Source organism: Carettochelys insculpta, chromosome 11, assembly GCF_033958435.1.
Source record: "Carettochelys insculpta isolate YL-2023 chromosome 11, ASM3395843v1, whole genome shotgun sequence".
In the NCBI taxonomy this organism is placed as follows: domain Eukaryota; kingdom Metazoa; phylum Chordata; order Testudines; family Carettochelyidae; genus Carettochelys; species Carettochelys insculpta.
In genome coordinates, this window is record NC_134147.1 from 30,057,327 (window position 1) to 30,084,574 (window position 27,248).

Consider the following 27,248-nt stretch of genomic DNA (forward strand, 5'->3'; position numbering starts at 1 on the left):
TATGGCTCCAGCTCCACAGAGGCTGGTTCTGGCTGGGGACACAAGCCCTGCCCAGGGTGGCTGGGCTTTCCTGTCATTGTGCTCTGTCTGGCCCTACGCCAATAGCCTCCCAACAGGGGATCTTTGGTCCAGTAACAACCATAGTCATGTCGAACCACGGATGTTGCCAGACTAGAGAACACTGGTTTTGGGAAGTTCAACCTGAAACAGCTTGAGGACTTTCAGTTTTTCTGGGGAAAAGTTACAACTTTCACCCACTTGTTTCTGGGACCTAGGAACTGATTCAACAAAGGAGACAGCAGGTACCTGGCTCTGCCATTTCTTGCCAAGAGCTGAGGAAGAAAATAAAGAGGTGACAAACTTAACTGTGACTCCAGGGCACTGTTAGACTGATGAAATGAGGAGTCCTTTTTCCTCCTTTCTAGCAACACTTTAATTCCAGTTTCAGGAATGACGTCAGAGCTCCCTGCATCTCCAGATTGCAAATTTCAAGCAAAGCAGGGCAGACGCAGGGCATGGCAGAAAAGGGTTGTGTGAGTAGAACTTGACTGCTGACTTCTAGTCAGCAATTTAAAAAGAGGAGCTTAAATACTGGCTGGGCAGATGAGCAACAGACGAATGGTGAAGAACTGATCTAAGGCACCTCCTTCAGTTTAATTAGTAACTCAATGAGGAAAATCTGACAATCACCTCTCATCAGAGGATACAACTACACAGCGGAAGAAGACCTGAAAACAGCGAGTCTCAGGGTATGTCTTCACTGTGCAGAAGATCGACCTGGTCAGGGTCCATCTTCTGGGACTCAATTTTGCGCACCTAGTCGGGATACACAGCACTGAACTATCGGGGTTGGTAGTCAGCCCCTGTACTCCTCAATATTCCGAGGAATAAGGGAGATTGGCAGGAGAGTTTCTCCTGTTGACCTCCCTCTCTGAAGACAGCTAGGTAAGTCATCTGTAGATAAGTAGGTTCTAGCTATGCAATTACAATAGCTAGAACTGCACATCTACAATTGACTTTCATGTCTAGTGTAGACCTGGCCTCAGAGTCTGGGTCAACTGCTTTGAGCTCCCCAACTTGCTCTAGAACAGTGGTTCTCAACCAGAGGTACATGTACCCCTGGGGGCCAGAGGTGGATTACGGTTTCCCAGGGCCCTGGACCATAGTGAGTAGGGGGCCTTTCCCCAACCTTTCCTGCTTGAGGTTCTGCCCACAGCCCCACCCTTTTCTTCCCCTTTTCCACCCAGGGTCCATTTTCTCCTTTTTCCCCCACCCCCATGGCTGGCCCCAAGACCAAAGAAGTTCTACCCCTACACCATGACCCTGGGGCAATGGCAGGAAGTTAGAGTTCCTCTAGTTCCAGGGCTGCAGCAGGGGTGTGTATGGGCTTAACAGTTTTTGCAGGGATGGGGTTGGAGCACAGGGAGCTTCCTCTGCTGAGGATGGAGTTTCCTGTGGGTTTCCTCCACCTGGGGGTTCTGCTGGGGAAGCTGCTGGAGGGGTTTCCCTGACCTGGGAGCTTCTGCTGACAATGGGCTTGGTGGTGCACTTTGGGGATATTCCCTGTCCCCCAGCTTCTGCTGGGGGTGGGAGGTGCAAAGGCTTCCCCCATTCCAGGAGGGGGTGGTGTGGGGAGGGAGCAGAAGCCAGAGGCCCCGTGCTAATCTGCCACAGCTGGGGGTACACAAACATCTTTCCAGGAGTACATCAACTCATCTGGATAGTTGCCTGGTTTCACAATGGGCTCCCTCAAAAGCAACAGCAAAGTCAGTACACAACAAATTTTCATACAGAAAATTTCATTCATGACTTGTTTATATTGCTCCACATATGATACACTGAAATGGAAGTTCAATTTTTATATTCCAATCAATTTATTTTATACGTATATGGTAAAAATGAGAACGGAAGCTTTTTTTCCTTGCTTTTTTCCCCCTGCAATTGTGCTGTGACACTCATATTTTTGTGTCTGATTTTGTAAGGAAGTAGCTTTTAAGTGAGGTGAAACTTGGGGGCACACAAGACAAATCAGACTCTTGAAAGAGCTACAGCCCTCTACAGCAGGGAATCCCAGCTATGATATGTGTACTCCTGTGGGTATGTGAGATGTCTCTGGTGCATATGCGGTGAACTTGTGCAAGGGTGGATTTTATTTAATGTTTTATTTCTTGCATTTTCATAATAGGTTCCTCCAATGAAGCTTTGAAAATCTGTGGGAATTTGTTACACAAGAGATGGTAAGGTGTACCAATGAGAACACAGACACGCCGCCTTACAGAGCCCTCGCCTCCAGTCAGTGTGGTTCAGTTAGTCTTCAGAGAAGCGTTTTGAGGATAATGGAGAAGTCCTGTGGTACTTTAAAGACTAACAGCTATTTGGGCATAAGCTTTTGTGTGCAAAAACCCATTTTGTCAAATGTTTGGAGGATGTTAATACCAGAGAAGGAGATGCTCTGGTCTGCGGTGGTTCCAGTCAAACACTCACAATCTGCCATCTATCTTGACTAACTTTAGTGATGTTTTGCTTTGATTGAGTGGCTCCCTTATTGCAGTCCGTACAAGAAGGTCTCTCTGCTCCCACTGGGTCCATTTTGGTTTGCTCTCACTTCATGTGACAGACAAAGCTGTCCCAGAAGACCCCCTGGCTGGGGATGAAATTACAGACAACTCTACCTCCAGGGACCATTTCATAGGCTGAAATCACAACTAGACTGAAGTAAGCGGCAATGTTCCCATTGACTTAAATAGAGCCAGGAGTGTGCCCACAGGCCAGGGTCTGCAACCTGTGGCTCTGGAGCCACATGTGGTTCTTTAGGGACTTCTTTGTGGCTCCTGACACTATAATTGCAAAATTTAAAAATAAATAAATAAATAAATAACCCCCTGATTATTTTTGATAAATGGTAAACATCTAAAAGCCCAAAAATGAAGAACTCACATCAATACAGCTAACGATATGTGATCTCAAATCATCGGATAACTCCCACAGTGTCCTCCAGAGAAAGAGAGAAGGTTCAAGACAGAAACACAGTGGTTCAAACACACACACAGTGTGAGGAAACAGAGGACAGTAAATCCCTGAGTTAGGTTCCTCACAACCCCCACGTAACTCAAATTTCATGTAAGTTGGGAGGGGGACCCCTCCCTCCTCCTCCAAGCCCCTGGGAGCCGGGAGTCCGGAGCCAGGGGCAGCAGTGCCTGGTCAGTTTCCTGGCTCCATTGCCAGGAGCTGGGAAACTGACCAAATGCTGCTGCCTGTGGGTGCCGGTCTCCTGGGGCTGAGGGGATTTCCACCCTCCCCCTCCTCCCAGCAGTGGCATCCCCGTATTCCCCCAGCTGGGGAAAGCCACAGGGCTGCTCCTTTCAGTGCTCCACAACCCCGCCCCCCCAGGTTCCAGCCACCTCCTTCCCTCAGCTGGAGCCCAGGATTTTGACAACAGCGTTAATACCATCAATGCGAATGTTGAACTCACGTAACACGGGGGTTTGCTGTATGTACAAAGTTTGTACGCATCCTGCAGTAAACGTGTCACATTAGTAGGGTGGCCACGTTGCCATATGGCAAATACGGGCCACTCACCTCTGGAGATGCTCTCCCATGTTAGGGCTCCCTGGCGATGGAGGCTGCTGCCCTATGGTGAGGCACTGGGGATAGGGGTTCACAGCATCCCGATGAAGGGCAGCAGAGGATGAGGACTTGGCAATCTCTTGGCAGGGGAGGAGAGCTATGTGTGCTGAGAATAGGGGCTTTACAGCCTCCCAGCAGGAGGTCCAGGGAACAGAGCATTTGCACCACAGAGGAGCTTCCCTGCAGCAGAACCTGCCTCACTGAGGCACAGGGTGCCAGGAAACAAAGGAGCCTTCCCATGGAGTGGCTCCCTGGCAGCAGGAGCTGCAGTCCCTAGGTATGGGGTGCCAGGGAATGAGGCAGCTGGCCTGTGGCAGAGCTTGCTGGCAGTGGGGGACTGATGCCATGGGATGCCAGGGAATGGAGCAGCTGCCCCATGGAGGAGCTCCCCTGAAACAGAAGCTGCTGCTCTGAGGCACAGGGAATGAGGTAACAGGGCAGCCTCCCCACAGAGGAGGTCCCAGGCAGCGGGAGTGTCACCCCAAGGCAGAGGATGCCAGGGAACTGGGCAGCTGCTCTGCAGTGGGGCTCCCCAGCAACAGAGGCTTCCTCCCTGAGACACTGGGTGCTGAGGAACAGAGCCCCACAAAATAAGGGATAATTTGCTTATTTTCTTGAAAAATTTGGGATGCCCATGAAACATCTTAAATAAGGGACTGTCCTGGGCAAAACAGGACAGACAGTCACCCTACCCATTACAACTCATTGTGTGTGTGTGCTGTTCTTACAACAGGGGTTACAAAACATATACTCTGATGTTATTTAGTAAAGAACCGTCTCATATTCAAGTGAATTGTACTTTTTGAATTATTGATACTGTTTACCAAACTGGAAAAAATGGTTCTTCTTGCTATTTTAGGTTTTAAGGCCAGAAGAGACCATTCTGATCATCTTGTTTGACATCGTGTCTGACACCGACCACAGATTTCACCCTGTGATTCCTGCATCTAGCCCAACAGCTTGCAGCTGAACTAGAACATGTTTCAGAAAGACATCCCAACTAATTTGTGCCTGCTTTTATACAAGTTTCTTTCTATAACACGGAAGAAGCTGACTGGCAGGAATAAGGATCCACTCACTGCAGGACAGATACTCAATAGGCATTACAAGTTAAGCAGTGAAATCATCTGAGATTTCAGGGTTGTTTACATGGCCAATTTTTTCAGGTGCAGCAAAGAACAGCACCAAACAAGTCAATGGAAGCAGCGCAGATTTTATTCACTAATGTTTCTTGTTTCAGTTTCAGAAAAGGGTCACTTTTTTTTTTTTCTTCTCCCTCCTGGAAAGGAGCAGAGCTTCACGGAAAATTTCTGGGTCCTCAGTCCTCAGTACCTGTCAGTTCTTTAGAAGTGCCCAAGGGAGGGTTTCAAAACCTAGAGCACCCAAAAGTTATAGGCCTTATATGAAAGTTCTAGCTGCCACCTCTCTACATACATCAGGTGAGCCAGAAACTGTAGTTTCCCTGTGACAAAGCTCTCAGAGACAGGAAGTATTGTTATTACTGTATCACCGCTCTATTCAAAATTGCAGTGAACATTCTCAGAACATAGCCAGTTTTTATACAATGTACAATGGGCAGTTGATCTTGGGGGAAATGGACTGGTACCCAGAAATTAAAAAATAAATAATGAAGATCATCCCCTGAGAAAAACTGAGCAGAAATAGCCCTAACAAAAGGTGTAAAAATTAATCTCATCTCCGCAAAAACAAATCAACCCAACAGCCAAAACAAACATACAAACAGAAGGAGAATATAAAACCCCAACAGACCTTACACAACACAACCCAGTTTCTCTGCCAAACTTCCTTAGCGGAGTCTGCTGTGTTGTTACACTGGACTGGGAGCCCCAGGGTTGGAGCTCTGAACCAATGTTTGAAAGAGAGAAGACATTTCACGTAGCGAGGGACGCACTTTCCGAAAACAAAAGGCTTGCAAGAAGCAATTAAGCGTTTCCCATCAAATCTGACATTTGGCATCTGCTTGAGCATCTGTTGAGACTTGCTTTGTTTCCAGATAATATGTACAACACAGTGCGATTTAGCCTTTAGCCGAGTACCTCATAGAGAACAAAATCTATTTCTGGGGATAAAAGAATCAGGAAAAGATTCTTTACTTTTAAATCGACACGGTCTCCTCTCTCACAGGAAATATTATTAGGTCTCTTGTGATTTTAACAAAGAGGAAGGAGAAACTAACCCCCTCGGACAGTTAATCCATTGACTTCTCTCTGCTCTCCCTTTCCTTCCACAGCATTTCACTCAGGTAGGTAAATGAAGAACACTACAAACATATCAAGTAGGGACATTAACAATTAACTGCTAAGCTTCACCCTGAACAGAGGAGGCTTACAGGTTATGATGAACTGATAGGGGCTGGGTTTTTCTCCAGCCCACTGCGGCCCGCCATGGTTGGGGGTGCTTTACCCCAGCCCTGGCCTGCAGCAGCCCCAGGAGCACCACAGGTAGGGGCCACTTCAGCATAGCCAGAGCAGCCCCCATCTGCAGCAACCCAGTCAGGCTGGAGTGCCCCCTCCACTGCCTCTCTTGTTCCCCTCATTTAATCAGTAAACATAATGTTTTACCAATTAACTAAACAGGTTTTTTACACTCCTAATATCAAGCCTAGGATGGTAGATATGACACAAGAATGAGAAGGGCCAGAAAAGAGACCGTGTTGGGTCCAGCAATACTCTCTCATTGTGCCTGACTACATATGCAGCTAAGCCCCACTAAATCAAACATGTACCCATCTTTCTGTATCTAGTTCTCCTATACAGAAATTTTTAAATCAAGGACCTTAGCATGGGCCTCCTCCTCTCCCAATTCCATATCCTTTCTTCTGCAACCCTGTTTGCCTGAGAAGGGCTGCTTTTAATTCAGTCAGCTGTGTCCACTATGGGAGCACAGGCCTCCCCCCTACAAAGGTTACTCATAATGACTTTTCTGTACTCCTAGCCCTGCACGCCTGGGAATGACAAGCCCAGCATATTGAACTTGAAGTTGTTAGTAGTACATAGTGCTTGCTACAGAGCGACAGGGCTGGATTTGCCAAGATTTTCCACCCTGACAGGCGAAAATCCTCAACAGCCTGCTCCTTCGGCAAAGATCAAGGATCTTTACAAGAAGAAAAAGGGTCATTTTATTTGCGAAAGCAGTGACAGCACAGTGTAAAGAACTCATGAGGTAAGTGGATCAAGCACAAGTGCCAAGGCCAAGATTAGTGTTATAATTACAGCGCCTTGAACGAGACCCAGAAGTAGCTCTAGGCCCCATGTAAGTTATCCTTCCCAGCAGCTTCACAGAAGCCCAGCCAAGTATCGGAGGGGTAGCCGTATTAGTCTGGATCTGTAACAGCAACTGCTGGTAGTAAGCCTCACCCTTGCTGACTGAGCTAACCTTGTTATCCCCACCCTTGCTCTAGCTTATTTATACCTGGCCCTGCAGATTTCCAAGACCAGAATCTGATCAAGTGAATCTGTGCTCACGAAAGCTCATGCTCAAACCTTTTCTGTCAGCCAAGTATAGCTCTCGAGGTTGGTCCTGTGGACTATGGGAATGGGGTAACTCACTGGTCCCATCCAAGCCAGTGGCCTGGAGGCCAAAACTTAGGCTAGCAAGAGGACATGATGCTTTGTGTGTGCAGAGATCTGATTTCTGCAGTATCTACTCTTCTCCAAGCACTGACAGTATGCAGTCTAATGGTTGGGACACCACTCATCAAAGAGCCTTTACTTCTTAATCTTCTCCCTTCTCCGCTGACAACACCTACAAACTGTGCTAGTAGCTTGAAAAGATTGATTCCAAGACTGCTTGCAATGTACAAGCAGGGATGCAAACTGCGGATTCATATATGCCGGACATAGAACTGACATGGCAGCAGAGAGCTTTTAGCATTGATCAAATGAGCATGTAAAAGAGAACGCATGAGGGAAGGGAAAAGAGAAGTTCAACCCTGGGGAAGCCAAGTGTGATCTGAGTGCTGGTGAAAGGATACTTCCTTTTGGGTTTCTGATAAAAGTGATTCTCTTTACCCAAATCCATCTAATTCAATTACTGATCAGTGGCAGTCTGAACCTCAAGGGAAAGTTAGCAAAAACCTTTTAGCTTCATGAACCAACTAACATTGCTGGAAAAGCACATTGGAGTAGACGCTCCTATATGCAGCGGCACACGTACACACCGAAGCGCAGAAAAACACCCCATCGCTTCAAGCAGGTGAGCCATCTAGTCTCCTTAGGCTGTACCTTAGGGTACAGAATCATCAGACTCCAGCTATGCACAGACAGCTGCTTCACTCTCGTGGTTGATTCACTGAGGTGGCACCGCACTCCTAGCAGACCACTGAGCTTTTTGTTTCCGGCTTCTTCAAGAGACGGCATCTCCGCTGGCTTTCAGGTCAGACTTCCACCTGCAGCCAGGCAGAAAGCTGCCAATGAATAATTTAAGTCCCCAGACAAATTAAGAAAGGGGAACAAATTTTGAATTAAATACAAGTGCTTTCCTTTACCAACAGCATGCGAATGATTGGGTCATTGCTAGTCTAAAGTTGTGCTAAGCTCACCTCTGCTTCTGGTACAGCACAGAAACAAAAAAAGGGACCACTTCCCCACAGGCACAAGGGCCTGAAGCATCACTTCCATCCAAGAATCAGCCTTTCCTGGTAGCACTTCTTTCTTTCCTTTAATGTTCAAAATCAAGTTTTAAGCTGTGTTTACACTTGCATTCCTCTTTCGAAAGAGGCATGCAAATGAAGGAAATCAAAAATGCAAATGAGATGCTGATTTACATATCTGTGACTCATTTGCATATTTGCCTTTCGAAAGAAATAAAGCAGTGTAGACGGGGTTCTTTTAAAAGTAAACCCCATCTTCGAAAGAACCCTTCTTCCTAAAACAAAATAGAAAGAAGGGTTCTTTTGAAGATAAAGTTTATTTTTGAAAAAGCCCTGTCTACATTGCCTTTTTTCTTTCAAAAATAGCTCTTTTGAAATGAGAATATGCAACTGAAGCACAAGATATGTAAATCAGTATGTCATTTGCGTTTTTGATTTCCCTCATTTGCATTCCTCTTTCAAAAGAGGAATGCAAGCGTAAACACCGCCACAGTGTGCAAGAAAGCTGCTGGATCAGCAGCACTGGAAATGATTTAGGAACACAGGCCTGGGAGAGGCCTTTTGAGCCATAGAGCCCAGTCCCCTGTTGTTTGCTGGACACTCATATAATCCCATTCGTATTTATCCAGCAGACAGGTGCAGGACAGACAGCAGCAAGGCAAGCCCCTCTAACCACACTAATACTTACATCTGGTCCTGATTTTTATTCCCCTTCAATTCTTCGCCTTTCGGATGAGGCTGTGAACAAGGGTGCCAGTTTTGTTCCCTGGCCACCTCTCCGCTAGGGGTTTTATAGAGGCCACCAAGTCCTTTCACATAAGCCAGTGACAGCCATTTTATGGCAGAGATTTTATCTGAGTAAAGACTTCAGGCTTTGTCCCACTGCATTCACCAAACACACAAAATATAAGTACTGTGAAATAATAGTATCCCAAGGGAGTTATGAAGCGCTGGTCATAGATGAGTATAAGTGGTATGCTGCAAAAACAAATGAAATGAAGCTTCCATTTTAAAGAAGTACAGCTACTTTACTGTTCCATTAAACCAATGTTATAGTTCCTTTAAAGATGGGGTAGGTGGAGCTGAAACTGCTAATGAAAAAAGTATCAGATGACAAAGCACAGAGACTGACTGAACTCTAAACATGCACAATTTTTGGTCATTAACTAAACAAAAACACACTGAATGCTCCTCAGCAGCAAGAAACAATACCATAGAGAAAACAAACTTCAAAAGACATCCAGTTAGTAGTTCAAAAGGAAAACCAAACATATCCAGCTGGCAAAGCTCCCATCACAGTGCCTAAGCAAGCAAAATTAGAACCCAGAGGCTTGCAGGCTCCCTGAGAATTTTTCACTTTCTAAGGCTTTGTCTATACTTCTAAGTCTAAAGAGCAGCACGACAGCACTTTAACATGGCCATGAGGTTACGGCACCAGTGGTGGAAGAGAGCTCTCCCAGCACTGTAGGTAAACCGCCTCCACAAGGGGAGCAGCTAACAGTGCTAGGAGCCTGGCTCTTGGCGCCTCTTCATGCCGGCACTGCATGGTGCTATAACTTGCTGTGCTCAGGGGGAAGGGAGAGAAGGTCGCACTCCTGAGCAAGGTAGTTACAGCGCGGTAAAGTGGCAGAGTAGACAAACCAAAAGCAGTGGCAAGACTTCCACTTTCTATTGGCCTACCTCTACATTATCCTTTACCAAGCACTCCAGACTGCCACCAAGCATTCCCGATAGCTCCAGGCACAGCACACCTGCTTACTGATTAACATTCCATTTATAATACACCTGCTGCGCTCTGCACTGCTAAGCCCTTGCTGTCTACTGATTTCATGGGCAAATGAATGGAGGCCAGCAGGATCACAGACGAAGAAAAGGGAAAGTGGTGTATCTCCCTGGGGAATGCTGCCAGGTGAAAACTGAGTCTCTGCACCAGCTGAAAATTGTTAGAGTATCCAATCAAATCAGTGCTAAGTAAATAACTTCTTCTATCCCATTGACTTGAATGGATATGCATTAAAGCTGATTCTGAAATGCCTGAGTGGCACAACAGTGGTGAATAAGGTTAATGTGGATGTCTGCAGCAATAATAGCCTGGTGTGTGAGTGCATCTCAGCATCTCAAAGTGGCAACTAGTGCCAGAGCAACTCAGGGTGAGCACAGCGTTGTCAGGCCCCACCACACCAAAGACAATGCAGCTTGCCAGTGCAAAACCTACAGAGAACAAAATTGTTATATTTTAAAGTGTGTGTTCAAGGAGGTTGCCGGATTGATAACAATCTACAGATCAGGTACAGCACAGACAGTACTGGTGTAATCTTCCCCAATACAAAGTGCACTGCCAGTCTGCCTTTAACCTAACTTGGAGGAGCTGCCCTTACATGCTAGAAGGGAGTTTATACTCCCTATGCACCATCAAATCTTTAATCTCAGTACTGAACCTGCCAATAATAGTTCCAGTGAGAATGGGGGTCTGAGGGGGAAGTGTTCCTCCACCGGAAGGGAGTTGAGACGATTAACACATTTTGATACAGGCTCCCAAACAGCCATCAGATCACAGCAATTAGTGAGCTGACCGATTTGGATTTCAACCAGCGAACTAGAGCTGAAGCCCACACAGATCCCCTGAACTAGCTTACTGAATGCAAAGTGTTGTTCACATCTGACCCAAAACCAGGAGCTCTCAGGCTTCGAGAGACATGGTGAGAGACATTGGCAAAGGTGATGTATTTTGGGCTGATGTAATAAAGGGACCTCTAGGACTAACCTGGTTTAATAACATAAGCAAACCGTGCAAAGGTAACAGCTCTCCACCACACTGTTGTCTTCGCTCTTCTTCTTATCTCCCTCTAGTGTTCTTCAGTCTGCAGCACAGGTACTAACTCCAGCTAATGTTTTAGCAGTAAACATAGCAAAAGACAAGGTGGCATATTGGGAAAAGAGAGAGCTGCTGAGGTGGGGAGGAAAACGAGGCAGTCTAAACCAGTTAAAATCTTAAAGGGTCTGATTCCGTTTGATAATCTGGTCAGGATTTAGGCCTGTTATGTTTTTCCTCAATGGGTTCCCTCCTCCCTCATAGATCTCTGTCCTTTTCCATAAGCCACAATGGACAAAGCTCTGCCCTGGAGGCGCTAAAAGAATATTCCTTCTCCTCTGAAGCAAAAAGGAGAGTGATGCCTGCATCCCTGATCCAGGAAGAAGACCCCAAAATGTCCTCTTTTATCGATTAAAGCAGATGTGTCCCTGCCCTGTCTGCTCCATCTACGCAGCTACTGATCTGTTCAGGAGCATGATTAGGACTGGAGTTAAGCCAATTGCGCACCAACTATATAAACACTTTGTGTCATTCCAGACACAATCAATATAAACAGGTTTCAGTCATATGACTTGTGATTATTGAGGCCTGTCAGACATTCCTACTGATGTCTGATGCCATCTGGTAAACCTATCTATTGGCTTTGTTAAATCAGTCAGAGGATTGGGCAGAACATTCACCCCTATGATTTCTGAATGCAACTGAGCGGAACGCAAATCTTCCAGCTGGCCTGAAGGAAACTGGTGAAAAATGTATCTGACATCTCTGCTGCACTCAGCTCGACTTGCCTCTTCTTAGTGGCATTTCATTCTACCTGAAGGGCCTTTTGCTATGTAGGCCTACTTCACCAGAATGCTACCACATTACATTTAAGTCACGTTGAATCAGGAAAAGCTCCAGACTTGAACTTTAAAAAAGAGAAAGTGTGCTGCTAATGAGAGGTCTTCTGACAGAAAATTCCTTTGGTGATCACACACCTCCTCCTCCCTTAAGTGGAGGGCTTCAAGCAGAAAATCCACCTCTAATTTAATTTGGTCTTTGCATTCTCCATCCATATCCCTAGTCCCTGTAGGGGTTGAACACTTGATGATCATATCCCTTGTAGTACAGGGGATATTTCTTGATGCATTATGCTAAAGTGACCAGACAATCGCTCACCTCTTTATAATGGGGTTTTTAGGGCCCCATTCTGAAGACAGCTTTGCCATGGCAAATCCCTATGGGATGCTTCTGGTACTAATACATTGTTGCAGGGCCAAAGGGAAATAAAATCTAATTGTTAAACATTTATATGCAATGTTTCCTCAAATGATGTCACATAGAGGATTTTTCCCCATTTTAAAATTAATTTATTTTATTCATTGTTTCTAAAAGTCTCTTGGGGAATAAAAGAAAAACAAGAACAAATTGGTGGCTACGATTCTCTTTGACCTTTCCCTTTGTGTTATGACTGTGAGGGATCCAAGTGTGGGTCAATTATTCCTTAGGAGCCTGTTTTGTTCCCTCATGTAGCTAGGAGGTTAACAGTAGGAGAGGGGGGAAAAACAAACAAACAAACAAAAAAAAGCTAACTCAAAAAACCCACTAGCAATGGTGCCCTGGCTAGTCACATGAAAAAAATTCCGTAAGAGCCATGCCAGGGCTGTGTGTAGTCTGCCACGCTGTGTTCAAAGGGCCATAACAAACAAAGATGTGTGCTCAAACCAACCAAAGATGAAGGTGCAATAGCTGAAGATGCTGGTGGTGGTGGTAGTGGTAGTGGTATGTTTTGTGGGGAGCGTTGGCCTTCTCATGGCTCTTTCCTTTGTTGCAGGAGCTCAAAATGTACAGTCCCCAACATGGATTCTGAGTCTGGGAACCAGGCTGTAGAGCCTCTGGATGCTTCAAATTTTCCCCTTGGATATGGTTAGTGAATTTAGTGCTTATGAGGGGCATCAGGTGGATGGTCCTGAAGAGTGCTTGGTATCACCGATCACATGTGTAGCATTCCACATCTAGAGATTGCCTCCGCTAGAGCAGCGGTTCTCAACTTGGGTTACATGTACCCCTGAGGGTATGCAGAGCACTTCCAGAAGGTACCTTAACTCAGTGTTTCTCAACCTTTTTTTAGGAATAAAAAATTGATTTATTTTATGCTCATCTATTTTTTTATTTATCCTTTTTGAACACAAGTTTATTGACTATAGGCAATTTCTTCCAACTAACTAGTTACAATTAAGTTGTTTACACAAACGTGTTGCAATGGTAGAAAATCTGTGTGTCTGAAAATTGTAGGTACTGGGGGTATTTATAATTTTTTAAAAGGATACTTTATTTAAAAAAAGTTGAGAAACACTGCTCTAGAATACACAAGGAGCTCAGCCTTCAGGGCCATTCAATTCCACGCCTCTTCGCTGACAGTGCAATAAAGGTGTCAGTGACAGCAACTCTACAATGTAGACATCTGCTTGTTAAAGACTCACTGCAGAACAATGAGATGATAAGATCTTGTGAAGGATATCAACCAGGGGCCTTATTTCACCTCTGCAGATTGTGTGTCCAAGGGTGTTAGGATAGGGAGAAATCAGGCTGGGAGTTGCTCAGAACCTAGATCCAAGTGGTGAAAAGCCCTAAACCCTAATCTCCAAAAAATGGCAGTTTAGCTACTTGTATTACTATGTCTCACTCTTCCCTGGTGCCTGCTCTGTCCTCATCAATGCAGCAACTGGAGAGAAACCTAACCATTTATTTCAGTGCTTTTTGCAATCTATCCATGTGTGGTTTCCGTCCCACACAGGATCAGATCTATTGTATTTTTATTCTCACACCTTTGTGGCAACACCTGAGGGAGGAAGCTATGTTCATAAATATATTTAAGCAATTTCTGAAAGGTTTACTGGAAGCAACCAGAAAATCTACACCTTGGTTGGTTTATCTCATTTGTCTCCTAGACACAGACTGTGCAACTCATCTGCACCAGGCTCTATTTCCTTTTCATGGTCAAGCTCCAAGTCAGTTTTGTTTTAAAGTCTCATTTCTTTAGCATTTCATGCTCTGACCCTTAGAGATACTGCTCTGACCCATACTCAGCAACCCACCTGTTACTGGGAGAGTTATATGTACAGTTATAATTCATAGAGTTGTACTCTCCCATTGGTGCAATTACCCCATAGCCTTCATTGGGATAATTACTGCTCTCTCTGCCGGGTAAAGTTATACTACTGCTATTGCATCAACACTGAGAGGCTGTGATTTACATTATGGGTATTATTTGTATGTCTGTGCTTTCCTGTGGGTTTTGTTACCTTCTCACTATTATCTGAGCAGTTACTTACACCCTCCTAAGGGTAAAGTTACATTGCTAGCCATGTTAAATTGTCTTCCGTTGCTCTAGTTACATTGCTAGCTTTATCCAAATACTATGGTTACAGCGTGCGGTCAGCATGAAGGGGTTGTGGTATTATTATTAGTTATATAGCACTAGCCTCCCATTGACATAAATGCTTCACATACAGCAGGTCATGGGAGTTACATTGTTTTACATATAAATTAATATATCAGCCTGGTTCCCTAATGTGTTAACACTGTTTGTACATCAGTGTAAATCACAGTATAGAACGGGTACAGTGTGGAGAATCAGTCTCTCTGTCTCTCACACCTTAGGCAACTGAAATCACCTAACTTTGATATTTCATTTGACAAACACGTAAATCTCCAACTCATTTTACCAAAATTCAATATATCATAAGGACAAATTTTACTTTGTAGGGTCACAAACTCTGTCTATCCATCTAAGATATTTCCCAGGTATCCATAGTTGCAATATCTAGCCATCAAATACTGAATGGCTGCAAGGAGAAAAATCAGTAAAATATGGCCTTCAGAGAAAAATAATATAGTTCTTGGGGTCTGGTGTCAGATAGTAGTTAATATTGCAGACTGAGAAGAATATGGAAAATTAAAGGAGGTATTTCTTCCAAGGACAGTAAATTTTACTGTTATTAAAAGGACACAGTATTTGTTATTATAGAGAAACATATAAACCTGTGCTGGTATAGTGGATAGGACTGTCCTAGTGATATGAAACTTTGAAGAGATGTATGTGGGCCCACATGTGTGAATATATATCGACTTTTTCTTGTACCCTTCCATTTCTAAAGCCAGGTACATCTAAACCAAGCAAACAACTCCTCTATCATTCAGGCGGCATTAGAACCAGAGCAAGAGCATTGCATAGCCAGAAATTAGGAAAAGCCTTTTAAAAAAAATTCCTTGGAAAAGAACAACTATAGTAAGACGATGTGGCTATTGAAAACTGTGGAATTTCAAAGATATCACTCCCTGCACAGTTAATAGAGAGACAGGATGGGTGAGGCAGTATCCTTCATTGGACCAACTTCTAGTGATGGAGAAACAATGACAAGTCCCGTGGCACTTTACAGACGAACAGATGCTTTGGAGCATAAGCTTTGGTGAGCAAAGACCCACTTCATCAGATGCATGTCTCCAGAAAGACACTCAGCCCAGGTCTACACTACAAAAGAAATTCCGCCTAAGACATGCAACTCCAGCTATGAGAAGCACGTAGCTGGAGTCAACCAACGTACCTTAAGTCAAATTTCTGGTGTAACCCTGCTGAGGGAGGTTGACGGGCAAAACTCTCTACTCCCCTCCGCCTCAGTACCGGACTCAGTGAGTGCTCTCAATGTTCAATTTAGTGCTTCCCTACTAGATGCGGTAAATCAAACCCCGAGAGATCGACCTGTAGAGCATCGATGTTCCCATAAGTATACACGTGCCCTAAATGATTTGCACACTGACACACAAGAAATGTGCCGGGCAGTAAAAACCACATAGCTCTTCCAAGTCCTAGGCTAGAGCCTTACCCACTGGATCAGCCTTTTTCTTTACCAAGCGATAGGCTTATATGACACATGCTTGGGAGAAGAGGATGGAGTCTGACTGGATCTCCAGAGCCAGTACGGGCTGGGAGTGCTGAAGAGGCCTACAGTTCCCTGCTCAGCTTCCAGAAGAGAAGGTATCTGGGCATTGTTCTGTAGTGACATCTGCTGGTCTGTCAGCAGCATACATTACCAGTTTTGATCACTGCCCCTTGGGAAAGTTTTCAAGTCCCTGGGGCAGGGGTGGCCATCCAGTTAGGGACTCAGAGCCATGGACAAAGTGCAGAGAGCCAGGAGGATACATGCAAAGACCCATGCATTATATATTGATTTGTATCTGTCTATATATATATATAGCTATAATATCTAGATATATAAAAATATATAATATGGGGCTCAATGTCCTCTCCCTTCCCCAGCACCAGGCATGCCTGGCCACCCACTTTAACCCAATCCCACTCCCCTCTCCCAGAAGCAGGCACCCCAAACTCCCCACTATAGCCCAACCTCCCATCCCTTCCCCAAGCCAGGCACCTCCCAGCTCCCCTCTCCCTGCTCTAAATCAATGCCCTCCTCCTCCCCCAGAGCCAGGCACACCCAGTCCCCTACTCAAACTCAGTGCCGGGGACTCCCCACGCACTTCTCCCACCAAGCATGTGTGCACAAAGTGGCGGACAGCATTCCTGGCGTGCAGCTCTGAGAGCCGTGGGTTGGCCACCCCTGCCCTGGGGAGTGAGAAGGAAGGGGTTACCTTGGCAAGTAAAGACAGTAAACATTTGAAGACCTTTAGTGGCAGGACGTGAATTCTTTCTGGAGCTGTGATTCAAAGAAACCAGCAATGAGTCAAAAGAATAGCGTTATGGGCCACAGAGGAAGCAAAGACCTTGATATTCCCAGCTAGTGACGATGCATAAAACCATTTGGAGGTTGCACCCTGGTTACAGAAGTGAAATTAAATACTTTGAGATCCTGAAAAGGAGGAAGATGGTACTTGGGAGTCCTTATTGGACCTTCCACCCCCATTTGGTTACATCTGTCATGACTCAGTGGCTTCTGAGCTGGGATACTTTGCATCACAGAACGTGGGTAGCACCTCACACACTGAGATCTGCAGCCTCACCATTTTCCACATCAATAAAAGCCAGCAAGAGTCTTTCTTTAAACACCAGTTAAAAAAAAAGACATGATCCTACTGAAAATGATCTGCTGATAGAGATGTGGGCACTTTTAGTGTATAACTACATCCGCTAGCAATGAGAGAGAGATGAAACGTATTCCCACCAGTGGCTGCACAGACGCTTTGCATCTTTCATATTTCTTAATACTTTTTTGTTCCTGGGGCACAAAGGCCACAAGCACACACCACTCACGTTCAGGCTTCAATCGAACATCCACGACCTCCACTCCAATCTCATCTAGAGCACTCAAAGGCTACATCTACACGTGAAACCTACATCGAAGTAGCCTATTTCGATGTGGTGACATCGAAATAGGCTATTTCGATGAATAACGTCTACACGTCCTCCAGGGCTGGCAACGTCGATGTTCAACATCGACGTTGCGCAGCGCCACATCGAAATAGGCGCTGCGAGGGAACGTCTACACGCCAAAGTAGCACACATCGAAATAAGGGTGCCAGGCACAGCTGCAGACAAGGTCACAGGGCGGACTCAACAGCAAGCCGCTCCCTTAAAGGGCCCCTCCCAGACACAGTTGCACTAAACAACACAAGATCCACAGAGCCGACAACTGGTTGCAGACCCTGTGCATGCAGCATGGATCCCCAGCTGCAGCAGCAGCAGCCAGAAGCCCTGGGCTAAGGGCTGCTGCACATGGTGACCATGGAGCCCCGCAGGGGCTGGAGAGAGAGCGTCTCTCAACCCCTCAGCTGATGGCCGCCATGGTGGACCCCGCTATTTCGAAGTTGCGGGATGCGCAACAACTACATGGTCCCTACTTCGACGTTCAACATCGAAGTAGGGCGCTATTCCCATCCCCTCATGGGGTTAGTGGCTTCGACGTCTCGCCGCCTAACATCGATGTTAACATCGAAATAGCGCTCAACACGTGTAGCCATGACGGGCGCTATTTCGAAGTTAGTGCCGCTACTTCGAAGTAGCGTGCACGTGTAGACACGACAAAAGTGAGCCAGTTCAATCCAGATACTGTGGGACTACAAACACTAGCTATCTCTGCATGTGGGTTAATCCCTTTTAATGCCTTCTACATGTGCTGCCCCTTTAAATCAGAGGACCTCAAGGCACCCTGCAAATGTTAATGACACTTCACAAACCCCTGTGATGTTGGCAAGTATATCTATTTTACAGCTCTATAAAATGAGACCTTGAGACACTAAGGGCTTGTCTACACAACCACCCTCCTTCAAAGGAAGAACGGTAATTAGGGTGTTGCGAGTTTACTAATGAAGTGCTGCGCCTCATATGCAGCACTTCGTTAAGCAAATTTCCACCACCACCACCCCCGACAGCAATGTCGAAGTTTTAAACTTCCAAGTACCAGCACACGTCTAGCCACGGCGCACCCGCCGGTACTTTGAAGTGCCAGGGTAACTTCGAAGTCCCTTTACGCGAGGGGGAGCCATGGCTAGATGCAAGCCAATACTTCGAAGAAACTTTAAAACTTCAAAGTTGCCGCGGGGGGAATTTGCTTAATGAAGTGCGGCGTATGCAGCACAGCACTTCATTAGGAAACTCCCAACACCCTAATTACCATCCTTCCTTCGAAGGAAGGTGGTAGTGTAGACAAGCCCTAAGTGACTTGCCCAGGGTTACATGGTGAGCTGTGAATAAAACTGTTGCCCTGATTTCCAATCCCTTACATGAAGCTTTATAGATGTCCTGTAGTATCAAAAAGGACAGAGCTAACTTTTAAGGACCTGGATTTTTCCTCTCTGCCCACAGAGCTTTCTCCCCAACCCACTTCCCCACTCTGAAGGACTGAAATGAAGGAAGAAAGCACTGACTGATAGCAGACCATTTCTTGGAGGTCTCAAGCGAGTTCACATTTTCTTTCTTTTCACCGGCAAGAGCCTCTGTTAAAGATATGCTTTTGGCCATGAAGGGGCTCTGAAAGATCACAAAGAAAGTATTCAGAGTTATCATCTCATAATTTGTGACCTAGCTGGGTCTAGCTGGATCTAACATATATTAAATTCTTAACCTGATTGCATAAATTAATAGATCTTAAGGCTATTAAATTTCACTTCACTACCCCTACACTGAATTCAATAATTTGTGTTTGGCTAAAGCATGTCTTCCCAAAAAGCATCCTGCCTTGATCTGAAGGCATCAAGAGATGAAGAATCAACCACTTCCCTAGGTGTAGTTGGTTTGTGTGGTTAATCACCCTCACTGCTATCCACATGTGTCCTTTTAATTCAAATATGTCTTGCTTCAGCTTTCACTCACTGGCTCATGCTATGTCATTCTCTGCTAGAAATCAGAGCCCTTTCCCACCAAAAGTTTTATCCCATGGAGACAGGAGCACGGAAGCTCACTAAAAGCATGGGAGGAGCCACCATGTCTGACCCATAGCCCCATCCTCACGCCACTCATTTCCCCTGAGGTCCCAGCCCTGCACAGCCCTTTCTCCCAAAGCCCCAACCCTATATTGCCTCTTTCTCCCCTCTGAAACCCCGTCTCCTGCTTGCTCCTTTCTGTCCTCTGTCCCTCGTTGATCACGCTTATGTCTGGCTAAAAAAAAACAAACAAAAAAAAAAACACAATTCCCCCTTCCCATGTTTCCTTTAATATTTTCTACCCAGGGACAGAATAAATTTTGTTACATGCACCAAGGTGTGTGCAGATGTTCACCACCAATAGAAATACATGCTGCCAGCTGTGGGCACTCTGCTAATCAGCTAGGCAGCACATGAATCTCTCATGGGCAGCTGCCCAAGTGCTCAGCTTACAGGGAACACTGCCCCACTGTCCCGGTTCTGGTGCCCCACATGAAGGTCTTTATACAATGTAACCAAATCACCTTTCAATCTTGTTTTTCTGAAGCTTATCCAAAGGGTTCAGATAAACATTTGGATAAGCATCTGGGCATCTGTGTGACTAGATGCCCTTGTCATGTGGAACTCTGAAGTTCACTCATCAGCACTCAGAAAGGACATCTCTTGTACTCAGCAGAGAGAGAGAGAGAGAGAAAGATCTGCCACAGGCTCAGCCATCAGCTAACACAAATACCTTACAAAAATAGAAATTCTCTCTTTACCCCAAAAGTTCCTGACAGATGCCTAGATGTAAGATTTCTCTCTACTTGAGTGAACAATCAGACAGTCCTGAGATTCCAAGTGACCTCTTCTCACCACATTGGAACATATGACTTCCTTTTTCTTCCTATCAAAGGTCCTATTAGACTAATACCCTTGGATACAAATTGGATGCTGTCTTGGCGTGTTAAATCAGATCCTCCTCACAGATCTGTAGTCCACAGCAACGATTTTATGCCCACAGATCACATTTGTGAGGCTTATGCAAACATTTAGCTTGTCCTCTTGGTTTCTGTATGTTTCATTAAAATTCTTTGATCAGAAAAAAAAAGATTATAAAAAAATGTTTGGAAGGATAAACTAGAGATCAGAACAGTCCTCCTCTGAAAGCTCTGTTCTCTGCAGCATCATATAATTGACAGGGGCTATCACTCAGATATTTGAAGAATCACCAAACCATGACCTACACTTGCTGCTAATGAACATAATACCTGAGCAGAACCTGTCCAATAAGCACCAGCCTGATCTACAATGTGTAGGGTGTATTTCTTGGCTTGTCAGAATCAAGCTGTTCCACAGCCTTTACACAAAAATGCCTATCACAGACTACTTTTCCATGATGCCATGTTTTGCTTCAAATTATACTTTCAAATTTAAGTCCAAATCCCACAAACACATGCACACATCACTATATGCACATGATCAAAGTTACACAGGAGTGTAAGTGTTTGCAGGATTGCAGACTTGTAAACCTATATATTTAAAAACAGGAATAACTGCTGCCTACATTTTCAATGATGTATCTAAACAACTACATTTTTCGTTCAAATTACAGGAAAAAAAAACCCTCAAGGGCAGGATTTTCCTTCCCATCTTCCTCAGTTTATCCATGAAAAATAAATGACTAGGGATTAGCCACATGAAAATCAGCAATGGAATGAACTGAGTAGATAATTATGATGGCAACTGTGGCAGGACCTGTTTTCCCGTTCAAGCAGAAAGCTGTGTTCCATGCTTATGACCTATAACTCACCAGTTCAAACCTGGGCCAGCCTGAGGAGAAAAGCTGATACCGCTGAATATTTCTTTGGTGGCTCATTGGAAGTAAGAGTGCAGTCCTAGTTGAGTTTTTAGTACTTGTTGGTTCACATATACAGGGGTCCTTGTTATAATTCGCTTCGCTGCAAGTCGTTTCTCACATATGTTCATTAATTAATTCAGGAAAGCAGATTCATTATGTCATGCTGAACCACACTTACCTCATTTAGGGGCCGAGGGACCAAAACCCAGAAACATAGTGGAGCTTTGTGGTGGCTGGGTGGCAGGCACAGTAGTGCAGGGTTCCTGGAAGGGAGCCCCAGAGTCATGAGGGACTGCGGGGAGCTGGCAGACAGCCAGGGGAGTGGCAGGGAGCCAGTGCGGAGCTGCAGAGAGTCCACCGGGAGCTGTGGGGAGCCACAAGGAGCTGGTGGGGAGCCAGAGGGGGACTGGCGGGGAGGTGGCTTATCTTTTTCTATTTAATCTGTCTTATTATTATTTATTTATTGTTGTTTATCTATTATTATTTACCTCAAGCTAATTACATTATTCCTTATGGATATTAATTCCCCTTTACAAGTCAGTTCACTATAAGTTGAATTATTTAGGAACATAACCTGGACTTAGAACAAGGACCCCCTGTAAATGTAAATACATGGCTGCTGAGAACCATTTTTCCATTAGGTCCACTCTCCTTGCTCCACCTCTCTACTCAGCAGCCGTACTCCCGTACTGTCATCTCAAATTTGGCATCCTCCACAGCAGCCAAAGCAGAGAAGGCTTAGGGCAGAATGGCTGTGGACACAGAACTCATCTTCTTAGGCCGAGAGAGGATGGCTCTAAAGAGGGCACAGAGCAGCATGAGGGGCTGTTGGCACTGGAGCGGGACGCATCACGGCTCCCCTGTGGTAGAACAGAGGACTTGAGGCTGTGAGGTTGTTGATCTGGCACCTTTCATCAACTGAAAATTACCATTGCAGTTTAAAGGTGGTGGCTGGCCCTGTGTAGGTGAACAAACTGATGACAGGGAAGAGGGGGCAAGGGACAATCTTCAGTCCCTTGCATCTGTACTCAGGGCTGAGCCACAGTGGCAGCTCAAGCCCTTCTGCACAGAGGATGGAGAAGGGCAGGGAGGAGGTGATCGCTCCGCCCCTACTTCTGCACCACTCACTAGCCTTGCCGGAGAAGAACTGGGCACCAGGATCCCTGTGAAACGAACACTAGGCCATGCTGGGAAGTGGTAGACATCCCACGGCAGCGTGCACTCCTCCAGAGCCCCAGGATGAGTTCTACGTGAACTCAGTCCCTTCACTGGTCCCTGCTGGTGGATGTGCTCTTCTCACACACCAACAGTGCAGACAGCAGTTCAGCTCCAAGCCTAAAAGGAATTACATGCATCCAATAGTCCACAAGGGAGTCTCAGTTTCATGTATGGGGTCTAATGGCATAAATTACCATATGAGCTTCATTTCAACAGCTCCTTTATTATGTGTATTGCAGTAGCATTTAGAGGCCCAAACCAAGATCAATTCTAGTTGCAATAAAAGTGTTCTGTGTAAACCTGGCAGTCACTGCTTTTCTCAGAAATCCTCACACTGTTAGGACAGTTGCTTTCAGCTAATCATAGTCTTTTGCAGAATCCTTGTCCAGGAGGAATTAATTATCTGAATCTTTCCTCTCAAAGACAGCCACCCAGATGACCCAGGCTCCCTTTCTATACTACTACAGTAATTGCCCTCTTCAGGTCATCACAAGATCCCCAGCTGGGAAGCGCGCGAACTGAGACTACCAGCCAAACCAGGAGCTACGACTTGGCCGGAGGGCGATAACAGATTGGCAACCACGTGTTCCCACAATTCCTGCTGCTGCTCATTCATGGGCTTTAACTTGCACTCGCTGCCGTTGCAGAACAGCTTGACCTTTCACCAGCTCTAGCATGGCTTCATGTATCACCCATTACACCAGGTAGGCCATGTTCCCTCTTTCACCTTGTGATGGGGTGCATCAACCTGCATTTTGTCAGTCTTGGCAGCCTTGATTTCTCCCTAGATATGCAGCAAACCTTTCCTTGTGGTAGTGGATTGTCGCTATCTCCATCAATCTGTTGGGAATAGCCTAGGTATATTAAACCAGTGGAGGGGATGGATTAGATGCCTCTTGAGTTCCCTTCCAGTCATGAATATTTATGAAATTTATTAATCATAACCACAGCTTTATTCCTTTCCCTGATCCCCTCCAAAACAAACAAAACAAAAACAAAAAAGACAACAATCTCTCTGCATCATTCTAACTTGGTAACATCAGCCACCCAGCTAAAGTGTTGTAAGAGAGAGTCCATCCCCTATCTCTGTGCTGACAAACAACTTTCACTCAACTGATTTAACACGACACCACCAAACAGGCCACCTGTGGGCTGCAGAAGAACAACACAGGGATGAAAATCCACTGCTGGACTATGTTCATGAAGATTGAGTTTCATGTCATCAGTTGGCAGTTGCCCCTGGGTGTTTCAAAGGGGCCTGGAGCTCTGGCTACTGCTGCTGCTACTTTGGCCGTGACCCTGTCCAGAGCTCTTTCAAGTGCCAGGGCAGCACTGCTCCAGCACTGTGCACAAATGTGAGGGACTGGGAAGGGAGCCAGTGCCATGGTCCAGACAGTGCTGAGAGCTGACTGATCTAGGCCCCACCTCCCACCTCGTCCCAGGACCTGCAGTGGCTCTCAGCCCTGCTGTCATCAGTAGAGAAGAAGAGTGGCCACCTAAATCATGGAGCTGCAGAATCATTCGGGGCACATGCCAGAAAAGATGACCAGCTACCTCCAGGGTAGTGCAAACAAAGATTCAGCCAAAGCATCATTAAACTTAAAAGTGGGGTGCAAAACAAACCCCATCTGTGCCAGCATGGGAGACACAAGAGAAACCAAAACCCAGAGCACCCTGAATAGAGCCCCTAATCAGAGTAGTTTTAGCAGCTCTTGCTCTCCCCTACAAGAAACAGAAATCCCTTTTGGGAGTGAGATGGGTCTATAGTTTAAGGAGCAATACTTCTGTGAAAGATACACTGTCACTACTGGAGAGGTATCTGGGATTACCAAGAGGTACAAGAGGCCACTACTAGAAGAATTAAGCTACTCCCATAATGGGAACACTAGCTAGGCATCCATCATTGCCCACCCACCATCGATGATCCCTGTAAGCGGAGTGCTTGGGCGGACCAGGAGAGATTCAAATGCCACCCAGCTGATTAGCAGAGCATCCACACCAGGCAGCATGTATTTCAACTGATGGTACACATCCACGTATGCCTTGGTACATGTAACTAAGTTAATTCTGCAGATGGACGGAAAAAAATTAGAGGGAACACTGCCTACCATTCCTGCAGCTGTAGGAAACTAATCATGGGGGATAGGTCCATCTGGTATGGACAGTGTCAGCTATGAAGGCCTATATGAAAAGGCTCATTCCAGCTATGTGCCAAGACAGAGAAATGTACATTTAGATTGGTAATGTTTTCCAAAGCACTTATTTATATTGGTCCTATTTTCAAAAGCAGTTTGGGCATGTAGACTCCCCAGTGCCTACATGTTTTAAAAATGACTTAAATCTAGTCTACTCTAAGGGGACTTTGCTGGTTTGACTATAGCAATACGTTGAAACTAGCAAAACCCACCTACCGAACACACAGATTAGTATAAAAATATCTTCGCTACTACGGCTTCTCCTGGTTCCCCAACCAACACATGCTATACCAGTAAAAGCACTTTTATATACATAATAGCAAATTACCCAGCATCATGTGACAAATAAACTCTCTTCTTTGGACATGCTAGTAAATATGCCCCCGGTGATTACACCCAAAAAATCTGCTAGTCTTTAAGGTGCCACAGGACTCCCTGTTGTTTTTGCAAATACAGACTAACAGTCCCTTTGAGATGTTTACAGAAAAGGTAGCAGAGGCCAATGCACCCTGTAAATTGTCAAATTAAGAGTTTTGTACAGACTCATTTGTGGATGTCCAGGGTTGCAAACACTTGCAATTTTATCACGTCACCCAATATTAGGTGTTTTTCCTTAAATTGCCAGCTCCTGGACTTACGTGATTATGTGAGACTCTCAGCTTTCCTGTAAGGAGACAGTAGCTTTCTAGCTTTCACAGTGACAGAAATAAAGCCTAAAAGTGTGACCCAATTAAGCCCTAAAGGCTTAAGAAAACAAAAGCCATTTAAAAAAAAATCCCCAGGGTCCTTTTTTTAAAATGTTAATTTTTGTTTGTTTCTTTTAAGCCAAACAAGTTTGAGCAGATGGCATTGGCCATATACTACTCCTGCCAGGTAAAGGTTTGTTTAGTAGAATATTCTTGCAAATGAAAAGGGTGTAAACAGCCAAATTCAAGTTGATATGGTATGTGAGCAAATGCCCTGTGATGCTCATGCTGAGGTATTTATTCAGCTCTAGTGACAATAGCAAGACGTTGAGAACATTATGGTAACAAAAAGACAGCTTGTTTATCAGCGTGCATGTGGGGAGGGGCTATGAGGTGCCATCCAAACAAATGCTGCTTCCAAACAGGTGAGATGCAGCTGTTTTTATATAGCACTACGACATGCGCTAAGCATTTCTAGATTGTGCCTGAAAGAAGGAAGCCAGTGATACGTTAGTGAATCAATACCAGTGCCATATATTCGGAACCATTTCCGGGGCCATAACAATTATGTATCCAGAATGTTGATTTAAAATTCGTTATTTACTGAATTTTCTTTGGTGCTCTGAAAAGCAAAAACAAGAAGTCTTGAGATAGCCACAGGACTTTACATTGCTTTTGCAGATACAGACTAACACAGCTATTCCTCTGGAAAGCAAGGAACTAATTAGCACTAATTACAGTCTCTTGTGCAAGGCTTCTCCCCACACTGCCACTTGGCACACTACCTTGTCATTGCATCTCAGCCATCACCTCCCTGTGACGCTATGCAGACCTCACACCACTGCAAACACACCTCCATCAGAAGTCACCCCGGTCCAGTTCCACACGCGCAGGGTCAGTTGAGTGAGGTGCTAATGGGATGTGTAGAAATGTTACAACAAGACTGAAGTTTTCAGATATGTCCACTGATTGCAACTGTCTCCATTTTCGGGTGTCTAACATGGAACACCTTAGCTGTGGTTTCCAAGAGTGCCAGGAACCTGCAATTATAATTTGAAGCCATTCCTAGCATGGGATACTCAGTATTTTACACAGAGTAAAGCCTGAGAACCTATCACCCTGAAATTATTGAGGTATGATTCCAAACTCATTAACACATCTCTAAGTCAAGAGTTAGCTCTATTGAGCTCATTGACGTTACACTGGTATAAAACCCTTCTGAGCTGAGAGGCCCTATATTTTTAACTGAATAATCTCACCTTGTAACAAAGGGATGACATTCTGGCTTTAAACATAAAATCTATTGCAACTGCAAGCTGCCACCTGAAAACAGCCCTAGAAGTAATGAATGATGCCTGCCGTTACTAGCAAAACAAGGTATCACTGATTCTCATCACATAATGCACGGATTTACCGTGCATGAAAAGACCTGAACAATTCATTGCAATTTTACAGTAGATTATTAAAGTGTTTATATTTTTATGTTTAGCTAAATTCTCTATTTCTTTGCTGCTTATTCAACACAGAACCATTCAGTTATTAGGAGGGCCCCTTTGTTTCACAGACCCCGCAACCCCCAGTAAGATCGACACAATGTTAGGTAATGTTTTGCTATTCTTTTCTTTGCACAAAGGCTTGTAGCACTGTGGAACACTCGAGAGCTCCCGCTTGTTATACACAGGGGCCCAACACAACAACACATTAGAGTGAGCTCAGTCAAAGTCAATGTCCCCCCAAAAACTGTGAGCCATTATTACAGTGCTAACAGGCATCAACTGAGGTCAGCCTGATTGTGTTAGATGCTGTGCCTGTGCCAGAGAGGTTAGAATCTAAACAGACTAAGACAGACAAAGGACCAGAGGAAAGAAGTTCTTTTCAAAATTACCCTTTGTATGGACAC

At 45.2% G+C, this 27,248-nt stretch overlaps 1 protein-coding gene across 1 annotated transcript in view; it reads right to left on the reverse strand.

Moving 5' to 3' along the window:
- The window catches only part of GRIP2 (glutamate receptor interacting protein 2), a 457,353-nt gene that overhangs the window by 272,277 nt on the left and 157,828 nt on the right, over positions 1-27,248 (reverse strand). The gene's annotated exons all lie outside the window — the stretch shown is intronic.